Genomic DNA, 16,454 nt, shown 5'->3' on the forward strand with positions numbered 1-16,454 from the left:
TTTCATGAGAGAACATGATCCGCCTCGAGCGGCAGTCTACGTGAATGACGTGGATCTTGTCAACATATGTGAAGAGACGTACTCAAGCTAACATGATTCGCAGCAGCATATGAAGGTCGCTGAAGGTTTTATTTTTTCGGGCAGTCTCCTCTCCGGCGCTGTTCCAGTGGTTTGTCTTACAACAAACGCTGTATTACGGTGCATGCTTGCAGGAACGGCGGTTAGCCGACTGCACCGTGGCCGACTGCGAAGGGCAAGGAAGGCCTTGCAAGGACGCGTTCGAGCCGCAAAACGGAGCCGACGCGCGTACTCCTCGAATTTCGAGGGGGAAGTGGGGGAGCGGTAGGGGGGGTTGCGCGTAAGTTATTGCTTTCGACAGCACACCGCATGACGGTGCGCGCGTGCGCGCGTGTGTGTGCCTGAAAGGCGTTACGTCTTCGTCGAATTCACACGGTGCTCGCAAGTAAACAACCTACTGGGCGCCAGTTTGAACAAAATTTCCTTGCTTGGCTCTGACAGGTGCAGTTTCTATTGGTTGTTAAAAATGTCCGCAGGATGCTGGGCTCGGACCAGGGCAGATTGGAGAGAAGACGTGGTGGGACTCGCGGAAATCTGAGAAAGACTTCGCTTTGGCGAGAGTTTAACGGGCGAGCCGGCGTTTTGTGACAGGCAGGGCGGTGCTAGCACCACTCTGGCCCAGTGCAAATGATTTATGGTTTATGGGTGTTTAACGTCCCAAAGCAACTAAGACTATGAGAGACGCCGTAGTGAAGGGCTCCGGAAATTTCGACCACCTAGGGTTCTTTTACGTGCACTGACATCGCACAGTACATGGGCCTCTAGAATTTCGCCTGCATCGAAATTCGACCGCCGCGGCCGGGATCGAAGCAAATTGTTTGACCCGTGTAATAATGTGCATACAGTGAGTGAAGAAGTCTGCAACCTGTCGGCGGATCGCCAAACCATTGGAAACATCAAGAAATATACACCAACGATCCATCTCTCGGTTGCAAATTTAACTCGTACCGTCAGTGCTTTGTACAGCTTATGCAGGTACAGCTTTCTACAGGAAAAAAAGGACCTCGCCGACACCGAGATCGACTTATCCATCTATAGTAGACCTATCACTCTGAAATTGTCGGAGGACACCATGACGGTTCCTTGAAAAAGAACTTCGCTGAGCCCCGCTTGCGATACGCAGTGTCACAATGAAGCCAATAATTACAGGGGGGAAGGTAAGGGAAATAAGGGGAGGTAACGGCATCGTTAAATGAGCGCAGAACCTGATTTTTATCTGCCCTGATCTCGAGGACAGTTGTGGGACAGTGAGCTGTATCACGCCATCCGAAGTTACATACGTTTAGGGCGGTGAGGAGATCTTGCTATAGGCTGGACTTTGCGGACCATGTGTGCTTGTTCCGTGTTGAGTAGCGTGTGCGGTCTAGAGAGGACGGTGGCAGGATGCTCCTTCTGTTTCGCTCGACGGCTCGATGTTCATATCTCCGCAAAGAGTGATGCTTAAAAACCTTGGTTGAGCGCGGAGTTTACAGACCAGAGAAGCGTACTACTTTGCGGACTGAGCGCTGCCGCCTGTGAACAAGCGGCCCACGGCCAGGCAGAGGCCGCATGCGATGACTGCGTAATGAACTCGTCACGGAGCGGCTGTAGCAGCAGGGCGCGGGGGTGCGCATAGCTGTCCGTGTGTTTGAGTTGGCTGCTGCGCCGCGCCACTCTGTAGCAGCGCGGAGCGCGCTTTTCGTTTCGCGCGCTCTGAGAATCGCGCGCTGAGAGAACGTTCCGCGTGGCGACGACGGTCGCCGTTCGCCGATTCTTGCCGCCGCCGCTGCGAGCACGTGTGGGCGCTCGTGCGGGTCGACGCGTGAGCTGTTTTCGCAATTGGTCTGCCCTGCGAAACTTGCGACTGCGCTCGGGCGAAGCTCGCTTGGCCCCTAATGGACCGTTTTATTACGCCGTCACGCAGTGTGGGGGCGTGGGACGCGGAGAGCGGAGACGATCGCGCCCGTTGCAGCTGCTGCTGTTGTTCACGTTCCCAATCCCGCAGAGAGAGGGCGCGCGGCAGAGGGGGCCCGCTGGAAAACCGTGGTGACTGATCTGTATGCACAAAGTTGGCCTGCGAACTCACTTTTATGCTCAGAAGTAGCGGCTTGTGCGAGCAACGTTTGTGTGCTTCGTTTCTTTTTAATGGGACAGCGTGATCCACAACGTGGGGTAGCATGCAAGACTCGCATAGCGCTCACGTTTGGCATGTGCCGTCATCATATATTGTTAAGAAAACAGCGCGGAGAGAGGACGTAGAAATAGGCTGACACAACAGTGGGCCAGTTTTTATGCGTCTTACTTTAGCGCTACTTTTTTTTCTTACCGGGATCTCACACCGACTGGTCCAACTTAGAGCTTTTCTTATCTTTCTGTTTTTTTCTTATCCGCATTTTAACTCTGCAGAGAACCTCGGTCTGCCAAGGAAAATTCGGCCTCTCAACACGCAACCGCTTGTCTTGAAACTTTCAGTGGCCGTGCAGATCGGCGCTTTCGATTCTGACCTGGAAGATAAACTGCAGGATCCGCCGCACACACTCCGGCCCGCAGGGAAGGCGCTGGTGCCGCGTATAGAGTGCCAACATTTAACATCGCGCTAGCGACATGTTGTCTTGAGCATGCGTTTTATGCCTGGCAGTAAACCTGAATGGCTGCTGTGATGGCGCATTGTTCGTGATAAGATTCGGGTAGATGAGAGCGAAAGAGTCTGTGGACGGAATGCAGCCTCCACATTAGGAGCATGGTTCCTTCGAAGCATAAAGAATGATACGGGGACGCTTAGGACACCTTAAGAGCGGAATGCTTTAGCATCAGACTTCACATTTGTCGCAGCTTCTGTTGCAACTTCCGTGTGTGTTTGCGTCAGTTTCTTGGCAATTTTGCGTCCATCAACCACCATATTTGAACGGCTAGATACAGTTGCAGCTGTTCTCTGTGCTGTGATCGTGGTGATATTTTCATATGCCACATTTCGTTCTGATTTTTCATTTCGATTCACGCGGGTTCGATCCCGGCCACGGCGGTCGCATTTCGAGAGAGGCGAAATTCTCGAGGCCCGTGTACTGTGCGATGTCAGTGCACGTGAAAAATCCCCATATGGTCGAAATTTCAGGAGCCTTTCACTGCGGCGTCTCTCATAGCCTGAGTCGATTTGGGACTTTAAGCCCCATAAACTAAACTAAACTCTATCTAGGTTGCTGTCTAGTAACTAGGTTGCTCACTAGCCGTGTGCAGGTTATGATGACGCCACCAAGTGACGTGACCCCTCTCGACTAATCATTAATCTAATCGCCACCTGCCACAGTGGGTAGGTCGTGATGACGTCACATGGTCACGTGACCTCTCTCGACCAATCAGCGAACTTCGCGACACGGGACATCGGCGAGGTTTTGGTGTGACGACACACCTCAAATGCTTTCGTATATATATATATATATATATATATATATATATATATATATATATATATGACAGAAGCCAACAGCCACAGAAGCCAAGGGGCACAGGGGATTTTGTTTCCTTTAAATTTATTTATTTTGTGGTGTTGATCAATTTAGAATATTACTGAATATGTTATCGTTTAAAGATAATTGATTTGAAAAGCAGAAGAAAAAACAACCATATGCCGCCGGTGGGATCCGAACCCACGACCTCCGAATTACGCGTCCGGTGCTCTACCTCTGAGCTACGGCGACGGCTGTCAATTATATATATATATATATATATATATATATATATATATATATATATATATATATATATATATATATATAAAAGATGAAGAATGAAGAAAAGAAGGCCGAAGTGGGCAATGAATGGCTTCAAATGACATGAGAGGGAAAGTAGATGGGATAGTGCAAACTTGAAATGACAAAGATTCACAGCAGGTGTGGATATTCGGCTCACGTAAATGTTGATGCGAACCGTGTGCGCAGGCCCCGATTACGATACGTCGGAAATGGCTGATTTGTGGAGCCTTTGTTCTACTTCGCCTGGAAGGAGGGACCGAGTAGCATCGTTCTTCTGTGAGTGAGCAGCGGCAGGAAGCGAAGCGGTTGCACGAGCGAGGCTCGATAGTTTTTTTTTTTCATCTTTTTTTCAATTTCTCCTACGCGCCTCGCGCTCGCCGCCTTCGTTACTTCGTGAGTGCGGCAGATGTGTACGCGGGCCGGATGGGTTTTTAATACGCCGCGCGCTCGCGAAGCGTGCATAATCGCCAACTTTCTCGACGTGGGCTGGAAACAACGGTAGAGAGAGAGAGAGAGAGAGACGCCGGGTGCGTCGTGCAGCGGGCGTCATGACCGGCCGGCCGTACCGCTTTTCTTTTTCGTTAAGCCTCCCTCTCCACCGCCTGCCACTATGCACCGAGGAGAGGCAGCTACGGAGGCGTCTACGTACGCATTAGAAAGCGCGTGCGTTACGCGCGCTCAGCTTATAGGGCGGCGCTCACGAAATTGTCAGGAAGTGCTCGCGCGGAGTGAGCGAGCGCTGGGTGGCGTGGTGTTTGCTTGCGCGCTTCCCCGAGATCTGATCTGCGGCGCGGCGGAGAGAACGGGTGCGCACGCCGCCGTTCGAGACGGCCGCGCCATTGTTCGTCGCAATCGGGCCGTGACGACGGAGGCCTTCGGGGAGTTTGTCGACTCCGCCGCCGTGCCTCGTGACGCGTGCGTGCGTTGTTCGTGCGTTGAGGAAAAAACGGCCCGGCGTTCACAAGAGTGTGCGAACTCTGCTGAATACGCGCGCGGGCCGGCTCTTCTTATCACCGTTTCCCTTTGTTTTTACACTGCGCGTCTCATTTGGAGTGTGTATACGGCTTTCCGTGCGCGCGCTTGTGCGTGTACGCAGCATGGTGATGTGGATCGAGGAGTGAACGTGAATTATACGGCACGGTTTGCTCTTCTTATCACCGTTTCCCTTTGTTTTTACACTGCGCGTCTCATTTGGAGTGTGTATACGGCTTTCCGTGCGCGCGCTTGTGCGTGTACGCAGCATGGTGATGTGGATCGAGGAGTGAACGTGAATTATACGGCACGGTTTGCTGGCTTTTCTCCGTGTGTGTGTATGTGCGCGCTTGCCTGCTCTCCTCCTCTCCCTCCTCCATTCTCCTCTCCCTCTGTGCTCAGGGGCTTTCGTTTCGGCCTGCCTGCGTGTGTGTGTGTGTGCGGGTGAAATTGTGGTCCCGTTACGGGCGACAGCGCGAGATCTGGGGCACCGCGAGTGCCCGGTTTCCGAGAAATGGGATATCGCCGTGGACGGGTGAGAAACGAGAATGGGTGCTCGGGTAGTTAGCGTTTTATGTCTTCAAAGCAACACGAGCGAAGAACCGCGCGAGGCGAGTGTGTCGAGCGGTGCCCCGCGTTTCGTCGGTAGGAGCCAGTTTTTTTTTTTTCGTCTATGGCTTCGTCTACGGCAAGATATCCTGACGCACGTGCAAGGTGAACAAGTACTGGTTTCCGAAAAAAAAAAAAGAAAGCAAGAATCAAAACTACTAACGGTAGCAGCACTAGTAGAAACAGGAGGAACAGTATAGTAGTAACATTAGGGGTACCAGTAGCAGACCTCGTAATTGAAAAGCGAGCATAGTTGCAGAAGTTAAAAAAATTTTAGAGCTAAGCTTACCGGCTCAGCAAGTTAATCAGCGATAGCTTTGGTTTAGCTATTTAGTTTAACACCACCCTCTCTTTTCTTCACTCTCCTCTGAACCTGTAGACATGATTTTCCTCTCTCCACTTGCTCCCTGCGGTGGCGATTGAATTGAATTTAACTGAATTTAATTAAATTAATGGCAAATCGAATAAATTCTTAATATAAGTTCAATCGAAGTGATTCAATAGGTAATTTAGGTCCTACGGTGACTACAACGGTTGACGGGTGGCAGCCATTGAATTGACTTCAATTTGATTTCATTGTTAAGTTAAACTAAACTGATTCACTGAGTAACTAAGGTCTTACGGCAGGCGCTGTTCATTTCACGGTAGGATGAAGGACTATATGGCTAAACCAAACCTATACCAGCTTTCTATGTGAAAAGAAAGCATAGCTGTCGTATATGAGGTGGTGAACTAATAGCATTAGAATCGTCGAAAGGTCTACTTCGATATAGGCCGACGCTTTTTGGGCAGTGTCCAAGGTAGAGTAGAGAGCACGGAGAAACACCCGCTCTAGTGTGTGTCTCGGCCTCGAGCCGAAAGGAAGCCACTCTCTTCGGCGACAATGGGTTCGGCCGCGATCGGGCCAGATGGAGAAATCGCGTCTCTTTGATTGACACGGCGCCATCGCGAGAGAAGCCGAGATACGATATGTGGGCCACGACGCCAAATGGAGACTCCTCGTCGTCGCTAATGGAAGGAGAAGCCGGGGAGCCGCGGTTCAGCCAGCTGCGGCAAGATAACGACGTGGTGAAAGCGCTCCCTCTTGGCGGAGTCCGAGGGGGATGGAGCACACGGCGGTGCGCGTCGCTACCGTTTCCGCCCCGTGTGACCTGTCCGACGGGAAGAAAACATTAGGTACAGTCGCGTGTTTACCGGCTCGAATCAGCGCCCAGGCGCCTCCTCGGCGAAGTACCGCGCGCACGGCGAATGTGCAGCGTGTCACACATACACACACGTGCTCCCTCCGCTCGACCTCTCCCTGCTACTCTGCTGCATCGTCGCGGTAGGCAGGGCAGCGGCGCATGCCGACGCCGCCCCGCCGCCTTCGACGCCCTCGCGCGAATGCGTGTGTGTATGTATGCGTGTGTGTGCGTGTGTGTACTCTGTGTCTCTGGTGCTCGCGTCTGCGGCTCTTGTCGCGGTCGCCGTTATCGCCGCGCCGCGTCAGTCTCGAGGACTCGATACGGAATCTTGGAGCATCTCCGACCCGCGGAGGATGCCCCCCCTTCCCCTCCTTGTCGATAGCCGCCGTTTTCCGGCGTCCCCCTCCTTCTGCTGCGCTGCTTTCCAGCTTTGTGGCCAGTGAGCGAGTGCTGTACCGCGGAGTGCGGCTGGACTTCTTGGAAGTGGCAGGCCAGTTTCTGTGGATTCTGCTGTAGTGAGTGTGTTCAGTGAGTGTGTGCGTGTGCTCGTTTTGGATAGCGGTAGCGTCGATTTCCCATGGGTCTTCATTGCGGTGAGTTCTTGCCCAATTGTGCACAAAGGGCATTGTTCTTTTTATTATTTTACTTGCTCCACCCCCCCCCCCCCCTCCCTCATGTTTTCACGCTTTCACGTACCAGTTCTCTACGGTGGTGTATCTGATGCTGGCTGGCCGTGCTGGCAATGTTTTATTCGCTTTTATCGCGTTTTGTTTCACTGCAGTCTTCGCCACGTATAGTATGTGCTTGTTTTGAGACTTTTGACTTAAGCGAACTTGTCTCCAAGGGCCAGTTGATGCAGTGCAGTCGGGTATGTGAGATAGGAGGTTGCTTCTGCAAGTGGCCGCGTAGAAACAGTGTATTTCTGTGAAAATCGTAAGTGAGCTGTTTAACGTCGCGGTCAACGCTGCGCTAAGGGAAGGAATTTGTGTGAGGACGTCCGACCTGCAACCATACGATACCTGCGTTACGCCAGTGCTATAGAATCACTACAGTCGGACACAACTCTAGAACGAAGCGCCACGTACCCCTCACAGTAGCCCCTCCAGCCCATGGCGTCGACTGATTCTGCCCCTAGACCGATTTCCCTCCTTGACGGAAAGTTACTGGTTCCAGTGACTTCACCGTGACAGATGATCCCTTTGGGGCGGCTAGCGTGAAATCGCAGGGGATGAAAGATGACTGGGGAATAACCGCGGTGTCATGAAAATCGGTCGACGCCATTGACTGGAGGGCCTCTTTTGAGGGGCATCTTCTGCTTCGTTCTTGAGTTGTAGCTATGGCGCCCTGACGTCCGTCCTGGATTCGAATGGAGGTGTGTTGTGTAGTCCGTGTTGCTGACGTCTTGCGTTGCGTGCCGTTCCTGTGCGCTTGTGTCTACCTCCTCACGTTCCGTGGTGTTCGAATCGGTGTTGATACCGAATCAACTTCTCACAATGGGGGCTCTGGGAGTGCTTCCATTGTCTCGGGCGATTCTGAACAATTGTAACTAATATTAGAAAAGCGGACATCGCCCGCGGTGCGTGGGTGGATGCGGGCTCTCTCGTAGTTCCTCTTTCACGGAGGTAGCATAAAAAAAACAAAAATAATATTTATTTGCCATATTAATATACAAAGGGCTATAGCTTTGCCGCATATATATACACAGTCTTGTTCAATCTTCGGGCCGCGTGGCTCGCTTTTAGGCCAATACGTCTTTATGTTTGTTGTTACCCTACAAACACTGCCAGCTTTCACGGCGCCTCAAGTGCGTAGTACAGCGGCCGAAAAGCAGTCCATGTGACCCGATGACTTTTACCCGAGGGATGCACATGGAGAAGTGGCTCTGGGCTATGATTTAATTCACCCTGCTTAGCTGCGTTAGCTTAAAATTTCAGATGGCGGCGTCATGTACGAAAGAAGAGTATCTGTCTGACGATGACGTCTTGCGGACGACTGACTGGGCACAGCTCTCGGTGACGCTCCTCACGTCACGCCGAATACGTCCAGACAAACGCGACTTGCAGACGAGTTGTGAAAAAGTATTTCTCACTCTCTCTCCATTGCCAACGGTAAGGGCAAAAAGGGCCGCGGCGTTACGATCGAAAACTTCCGTCTTGAGAAGTTAGTCGAGGTTCCTTGTTCCTGAAGGTGACAGGTTGAGTTGTTTGTTAGGCTTTGTACGGACTGTGTGAGGTGCGCACATTTTGTTAAGCTATCCAGGGAACGCTAGGCTGGGTAACGGCAATGTTGTTAAACAATGCCCCTCATGGTTTCACTCTTGATGCCTTAAATCACTGCCATTGTGTTTTCATGCCCTCTTTTGTCTTCTGCTCTGGCGCTGATCCGTTTGGGTCGACGCCAGCAGCGCTGACGAAAACGTGATCTAGAGAAAATGAGATCGGCTCTCCGCCCTGTGTTTTCGTCTCTCACGCGTGTTGAGCGTACATTTTTCTTCTCGCGGGAGCGTTCTCTTTACGATGAGAATGTTACGATTTATTTTACGTTTTTTTCCTGCTTCGACGATTCTCTTACTGTCTGTGCAGCGCTGCCTGATTTTCTCGCAACGTCGCTTTTTACCGATTTTTTTTTTTTATCGCTTTGCAACGCTCTTTGTTGCAGGGAGGGCGTGCTCTTCGTTCAGGAATCGAGCGCGGCCCAGTCTGTAACTCCTTTTCAGAGCCTTTAGCGTTCGCATTGTGCGTTCTGCCTATCCTTTTAACGCCACATTATGGCATAAATTCGTAAACGCACGCGTGGGGTGCGTTTTCGTCTAGCAGCGCAGTTCATGCGGACCGCCTCCTGCATAGTCTGCGAAAATGCAGTGGTTACAGTCGGCTCCGTTCGTGACGCCCTTGTAAATGCGAAAATTTCAGTTATGCCTTGTCTCCCTAGCTGGCGCTGCACGCGCGCGACTCTTCGACCTGTACGTGCGCGATGCCGTGCACAAGTCGGATCCATTGCAGGGCCGCAAATGACGCTCTGTGGGGTGCAAAGAGCGTAACATACTGGGCTTTGGGCGAAGATTTTCTCAGCTCTCTCTCGCGCGACGTCTGCGGTGAACGTGGCCGCCTTTTGGTGCTCCGAGGCGAATCTGAGCGCCCAAAGACAAAACCGGTTCCTGTCGCTGTAATAGAAGCGTCAAACTTCGCGGGTGACGCTGTCGAGTGGCGCGTTCGCCGAAAGCGGCGAGTTGGGGGCGCCCGCACGGCGCCCCCGACGCGGGGAGTCGTGCCATCCGTGCGTCTCGTCGTCCCGTCCGCGGCGGCGACAAACGACCGCGCAGTCGCTCTCTCCCTTCGTTCGCCGCGTATATGCTCTCGCATCGGCGCTTTCGCGGCTAGCTTGTCGGCGGAACGTGTTCAGCGCGTCGCAGAATCTCCGAGGAGAACGTGATCTGACTCACGAAGAATGATCGATTGCTTGGCGCCAGGGGAAGGGCATAGGAAGAGAGAGGGGGGCTTCGCGGTCGGCAGGCTGCGTGTTGCAGCGAGCCGAACTGAAACAGATGTCAACGTATGCGGGATAGATGCGAATTACTAAAGTGCTGCGCAACTGGCGGAACGTTCAGTTAGTGTGTCAGCAAAGGAAGGAAGCAGTGTTAGCAGGTTTACGCACATCTGCACTACCCGATAGGTTGTAAAACTGTGTTCAAAATGATGGCCCTGTGGTACTAGCATACTGTGCTCACACTGCCACAAACATGAACGAAACGATGCTTTCGTGGTCTGAAACTTTTTCATATATTCGGCACCGTCAAGACCGCCAAAAGTTAATAAATGCAGTAATGAAGTGCTTAATGGGTGTTCCAGGAAAGCGAGCTGCCCAGATTAGCACAGAAACGCTATTGCTTCAGCTGGCTAGTGAGTGATTTGTCACGCTGTACTTCTGGAAGAAATGGAGCGGTAAGACTGGAACCAAGGGTATGCGAAGGTCTGTGCACTGACCAGAGCCGGAGTGAACGACATGTGGGAAGGTATTGGCAGTAATGCTAAGTGGCCACTACAAAGCAGTATAGAGCGGCAAAATAAATGCGCGTTCGAGGAGCTTGCAGGTAAAGCAACTTCTCCAGTGCACGTAACTTGTCGAAATAGCCAACATTTGTTGGGCCACAGCGCAGAAGGTATTCTAAAAACTGATATGGATATTACTTACGGACCCGCCGCGATGACTCAGTCGTTAGGGCGCTCGGCTACTGAGCCCGAGTACCCGGGTTCGAACCCGACCGCGGCGGCCGTGTTTCGATGGAGACGAAACGCAAAAGGAGCCCGTGTGCTGTGCGATGTCAGTGCATGTTAAAGATCCTCAGGTGGTCGAAATTATTTTGGAGCCCTCCACTACGGCATCTTCATTCACTCCCTCATTTATCCCTTCCCTGTTCGGGTGTCCACCGAGATATGTTAGACAGTTACTGCGTCATTTCCTTTCCTGAAAACGATTTTCAATTTCTATTACTTACGGTGGGCTACACACATCCAAATTATTAAGGAGCCTTGCAGTAAAGGTTATAAAGTTAACTATTAAATATTAGTTAAATACGCTGCTAGTAATTAACACAGCTGTATTCTGACGTACTACGCCGCTGACTATGCCGAAAAAAGCGCTCTTCTAACTCAAAAAGCCTATTTTAAAAAATTGTGTAAAGTATTCGATGAAACACCCTGTATATACCGCCACGGGTGTGCATGCTTATATGGCTTTGGCGCTGGAGACGCGATGTGATAAAACATATCGCAACATTCCGACTTTCATTTCATTGCCTTAGGTTGCGTGAACGTTAGTTGCCTTAGGGGATTTTTCGACAGCCGCGCATCCACAACGCTAACATTTGCTTCGCCTAGGAATTTTGATTCAATTCCGGATTGAGTTAAAACTATGCACGTTCCTGTTATGCTTGAAAAAAAAAAAAGAGGAAATTGGACAACACAGAAGGAGGACGAGAGTCCGCGGATAAATTTACAGGGTTTATGAAACGTGGTTTATCCCCCGTTCCTGTGTTTATTTATATGGCTTCTCACCCTCGTGAATTAAATTGAGCCACACGAAAAACAAATACGGTTTTATACGGTTTGCTTGTATTAGTTGAAAGGAGAGCATTTTCACGGGGTCGTCTTCTAGAAGGGAGGGACTGAAAGTGGGGAAGGGGGGTTGTCCAGAAAGAAGCTGTGGTTGGCTGCCGTGCACTACGAAAAGGGAAAGAGGAGTCTTCATTTTTTACTTTTCTTAGTGTGTTGACCTTTCAGGCAAACTTTAGAGTTGTTTGTTATCATGGCTCTAAACAATTGGACTGCATTTGACTCGCATGTTGTAAGCTGTAACTTATATTTTTGTCATTTGCATTTTCATTGCCTGGTTAGTGTATTACCCTTCGTGCTTGGGCCATATCATGGCCAGCAGTTCAATCAATCAATCAATCAATCAATCAATCAATCAATCAATCAATCAATCAATCAATCAATCAATAAATCGATCAATCAATCAATCAATAAATCAATCAATCAATCGTGAAATAGAGGGATGAAATAAGGTTGAACGACCTGAGTAAATAGGTCTCCAGGAGGCACGACATACAATGCGCAGTACCTGAACTGTAGATTGGCCGTGGACTGTTCGCTCATAGGCGAAGAAGCTGCACCGCTGACGTCAGAGCTCCATGTTGTACAGTTGCAGAGGGTCGAAAACACCAATTTCATCCTTGTTTCTTAAAAATTCCTCTTCAGGATGTGGCTATCGGCGCCGGGCATTGGTTTTAAGACCATCCTCGAGAGCAGTTGCCAAAATGAAACGAAAAAAAAAAAAATCTATTTCCCGGCAGGGCAAACATTCAAGAACTGGCAAGCAGAAATAACGTAACCTGTACGACTTCACTGCTAGTCCGAGAAGGGACTGGATTCTTTCATTACTGTTCAGTCATGCGAACAGAGTTTGCCCGCAAGCTCAGCGGCAACCTCCTCAGGCATTCGAGTTTGACGGCGGCATCCGAGGAGGGCAAGTTGGAGCAGGTTCGTCGGCGTGCCGGTCCACGGAATGTGGCGCCAGAGACACGATTCGGTCCCGGCCCGGTTGTTGCGAACAATGGTGTTTACCGCGTGCGATAGTGCACGTCTCTCGCTATCGCTTAGTGCGCATTAGATGCGGGACCTTTGTTGCGAGCACGCTGACTGCTCCAAGCAGTCACCCATTGCGGCCAAGGACTTCGGGCTTATTGATTGTGACGGGGTGTTGTGTATGATCTTCAGACGCTCGTAGATATATATGAGGCGATTCTTGGGGTTCGCCCCTGGTTCCTGTTTGTTAGCGGAGGCCTGCGGGCGTAAAGGAACGCAACCCGTGCTTCCGTGCCTTATAAAGTCGCATCATTTTGTTTAATAGGGTAGGGATATAATAATTAGCATGGAGGGATTGTACACCTTGTTTGCACCTGTGCGCCTAGTGTCTGCTGCCTTATTTAATTATTTATTTGTTTGCTTGTTTGCCGCGCTGGACTGTTCGTATTCTCGGGGATATCAGTTTCCTTTTACTCAGTATAGGTTGTACTGGGACAACTACGGGATATTATGTTGCGATTCACTTTCTAAATTTTCAAAGAATATGAGTGGGAGAACGGCTTTCAAAAACAATTTATGAAACTGCTAGAGTGCTGAGACTATCATGGCGAGTGTCTTGAGAGAAGTTAATGATTCAGAAAAAAAAAGGGAGGGGGGGGGGTTCTATGTTTTTGTGTGCTTCTAAATTTTCGCAGAGCTACTAAAAATTGCTCGTGATTTCCACCCACCTAATTCCGCATCATGCTCTTAATTTATTTTCTCTGTATACGACATGACCAACTCGCCCACTGCTTGCACGACCTACGGTCCTTCTTTCTCGCAGTTGTTTCCCAGTGGCAGTGCTTTCTGAAATCATCTTGTGCTCTGTGTGTTGTGTTCTGAATGAATGTTAAGACGCGAGTTGAACTAGCTGGCATGTGAATGCCGAAGGAAGATTTCGTGCATATACGTATAGCGCCCGGTGACGCTATAAAGCGCAGGCGCTGAGATCGGCGTTACCAGCCCGCGATAGAGGAAAATAAAGATGGACAGCGCGTGCTCGGTGCGCACGCACGGCACGGGCTGTTCGGAACTAGAAGCCTGCCATGCTGGTCATCTTGCTCTGGGTGGTCCGCTGCGATCCCGCAAATCTTCAGCATACGTATTTGCTGTCACACCGCATCTCTGAGGCCGAAACCTGCATAGTTCCGGTATCGTCGCCTCAACTCAGCACTGTCCTTGTCCTCTTACGGGTGGGCTCTTCCGACCCATTGTAATTCCGCCCATCGGCGTTGCTTAGTAACTCCCCTGCCCCTTTCTGCTGGGTCAGGCCCTGCCGAAAGTGGGCGATGAGGAGGAGGAGGGTTGGGAGAGAGAGAGAGTAGGAGCGAGGACGTGGGTTCGCTAAGTGGCCTTCATTAGGGCGGCAGGAAGCGCGGCGGGCGACTCACCCGACGCTGGTTTCGCCCCTGCCGTTGCCCACCACCGATCCTCCCTCCACCGTGTCATCCATCCCCCGCACACTGAGGGCTTATCGGCCGCCCTCGTTTTTTCTCTTTTTTTCGTTTATCTGTTTGTTTTTCTTCCCGCTGCGCCGATTTCTACCGGGGCCTGCCTGATGCTCCCCGCGTCACTGTCTGTCGGCAGAACCGGCCTCTGTTTCTCCGACAGGAGCAAGACACGCGTGACGAAGCTCGATAGGCCTCCGCGAAGCCCGGCAATGACGCTCGAGAGGTTGCTGCTTGAACGAGAAACATGCGGTGGACGCGCCTACGCGGCTGCCGCGGAAGGAAATTGAGCCAATGAGTCGCGCACGATTCGAGCCGGGAAATTAAGCGCGACAAAAGCAACGCGGAAGCAAGAGAAAACGCCGCGTCGGACACTTGAATCATGATCTGACCCGCGTGAACCCCATCGAGGGTTTTTTTTTTAAACGTTTAAGCCATTTGGTTGCTGAGAAATCTTTTTGCTCGACTTCGTCGCTGTCAAGCCGGCCGGATATGTATCCTGTGTCGTTACATGTCTCTGTGAATGAAACTAGAATAGGCAGCGAGAGATGATTCGTGTTGAATAAAACAACTGTGGTAGCCCTGTGTGCAATGTGAAGACGAAAACGAGCTTATTGGCCGTTCGCGGTCCGAATCCAAAATTGCAGTTGGAGAGATAAGTAACGAAAGAAACCGCAGCAGCATGTGTGCTTCGTTGGTAGTTTCAGTATAGACTCTGCTTGGGGGGTAATATGATGGTCTGTCGCAGATCATGCTCCTTCGGTCGGCACCGACATCAGCGTCGGAGTAGACGGATTCAAGCATGGGCGGAGCGAGAAAAGGTGCTGGGCGAGTTGCAGCAGGGCTTTCGCCAGGGACGGCGGTTGGAGGACAACCTGTTCATCCTGACCCAGTGCATAGAGCTCGCGGCAGGTCAGGGTAGAGAGTTGTGGGCGGCCTTCTTGGATGTGGAAAAGGCCTATGACTGCGTGGACCACGGGATCCTTTGGAATAGGCTACGTCTCAAAGGACTGCCCGAAGAGGTAGTCTCCCGGCTGCGCGCACTCTACACAGACACTAAAGTTGTTGTGGAGTGGCAGGGCCTCCGGTCTCGTCCGATTGAGGTACAGCGGGGCCTTCGTCAAGGATGCCCACTGCTGTTCATGCTGCTGCTGAGCGACCTGGAAGGTGAACTGGAGCGGTGTGGTGCAGGTTTCGACCTAACCTACATGAGCGATGGGCGGGTGGTGCGACAGGTCCTCCCAGGCCTGTTGTACGCTGACGACATCGTGCTGGTGGCGGGCTCGGAACCAGGCCTCCAGAAGCTGCTGGATATCTGCACCGCACATGCAGGGCAGCTGGGTCTCCAATTCAGTGCACGGAAGAGCGCAGTGCTGTGCTGGTCCCGTGCCCCGACGGGCGTGGAGCCGAAGCTGTTGCTACAGGGACGTGAGCTACCGTGGGCGCATTCCTACAGATACCTTGGAATAGAGCTCACGACACAGCGGGCATACCTGGAGCTGTATGAGAGTGGCCTCCGCGCGAAGGCGCTTCGGAACCAATGTGTCCTGAGAGCCAAGGCGCTATGGTCATTCAACAGACTGGAAATACTGCGCACCATTTGGAAGGCGGTGATGGTGCCGGGACTGACTTATGCGAACGCGGTGCTATGTGTCTCATCGGGGACCCGTGAATTTCTGGAGCGACGACAGAGAGAGGTGGGACGGCGGGCTCTGGGTGCCCACCGTACGTCCCCAAACGAGGCCGTGCAGGGAGACGTGGGGTGGTCCACCTTCGAGGCACGGGAGGCGACGGCGAAGCTCAATTTCGAGATGCGCTCGTGGATGCTTGGGGAAGAACGCTGGGCCCATAAAGTACAGCGGTGTCTGCTGTACTCTGGTATGTGCACGCGCTGGAAGAGGAGGGTACGAGCGTTGGGGAGCAAATACGGTGTGCCACTACCTACGATCACCGACACCGAGGGCACCTGCTGGAGAAAAGGGAAGGTGCGGCAACGTGTAGTGGCGACGGAGACAGCGCTGTGGCAGACCAATGCAGAAGCCAAGCCAGCTCTCGGATTGTATTCTGCGCACAAACGAGAGATTGCGCAGGAGCGCTTCTACGACAACTCCCTTGGCAGTGCCCTACTCTTCGAGGCTCGGGCGGGAGTGCTGCGCACTAAGAAGTGGCAAGCCCGGATTGCCGGCCAGGACAATGCGGTCTTCTTGTGCACGATGTGTGGACAGGAAGAGGAGACGATCGAGCATGTGGTGCTGTCATGTCGATCGCTCCACCCCTGCCAACCGAGTGGATGTACCCTTCCGCAGGCGCTAG

The 16,454-nt window shown here is 51.9% G+C and overlaps 1 protein-coding gene and 1 long non-coding RNA gene across 5 annotated transcripts in view; one reads left to right on the top strand and one right to left on the bottom strand.

The window, feature by feature from the left end:
- The window catches only part of cv-c (RhoGTPase activating protein), a 436,691-nt gene that overhangs the window by 105,223 nt on the left and 315,014 nt on the right, over positions 1–16,454 (top strand). The window contains exon 1 of one of the 4 annotated variants that reach the window (XM_089566646.1): positions 6,791–7,164. The exons of the other annotated variants lie outside the window; for them this stretch is intronic. The gene's annotated coding sequence lies outside the window, so the exon portion shown is untranslated. Of the gene's footprint in view, positions 1–6,790; positions 7,165–16,454 lie in introns of those variants that run through there. 4 annotated transcript variants of the gene reach the window in all.
- Positions 11,567–12,657, bottom strand: LOC149372231 (uncharacterized). The gene is made up of 2 exons (XR_016286979.1): positions 12,191–12,657; positions 11,567–11,790 (listed from the first exon to the last, which is right to left on the bottom strand). It is a non-coding gene; the product is annotated as an uncharacterized LOC149372231 (long non-coding RNA).

This window comes from Amblyomma mixtum, chromosome 1 (genome assembly GCF_055824585.1).
Source record: "Amblyomma mixtum isolate Tamu chromosome 1, ASM5582458v1, whole genome shotgun sequence".
In the NCBI taxonomy this organism is placed as follows: domain Eukaryota; kingdom Metazoa; phylum Arthropoda; class Arachnida; order Ixodida; family Ixodidae; genus Amblyomma; species Amblyomma mixtum.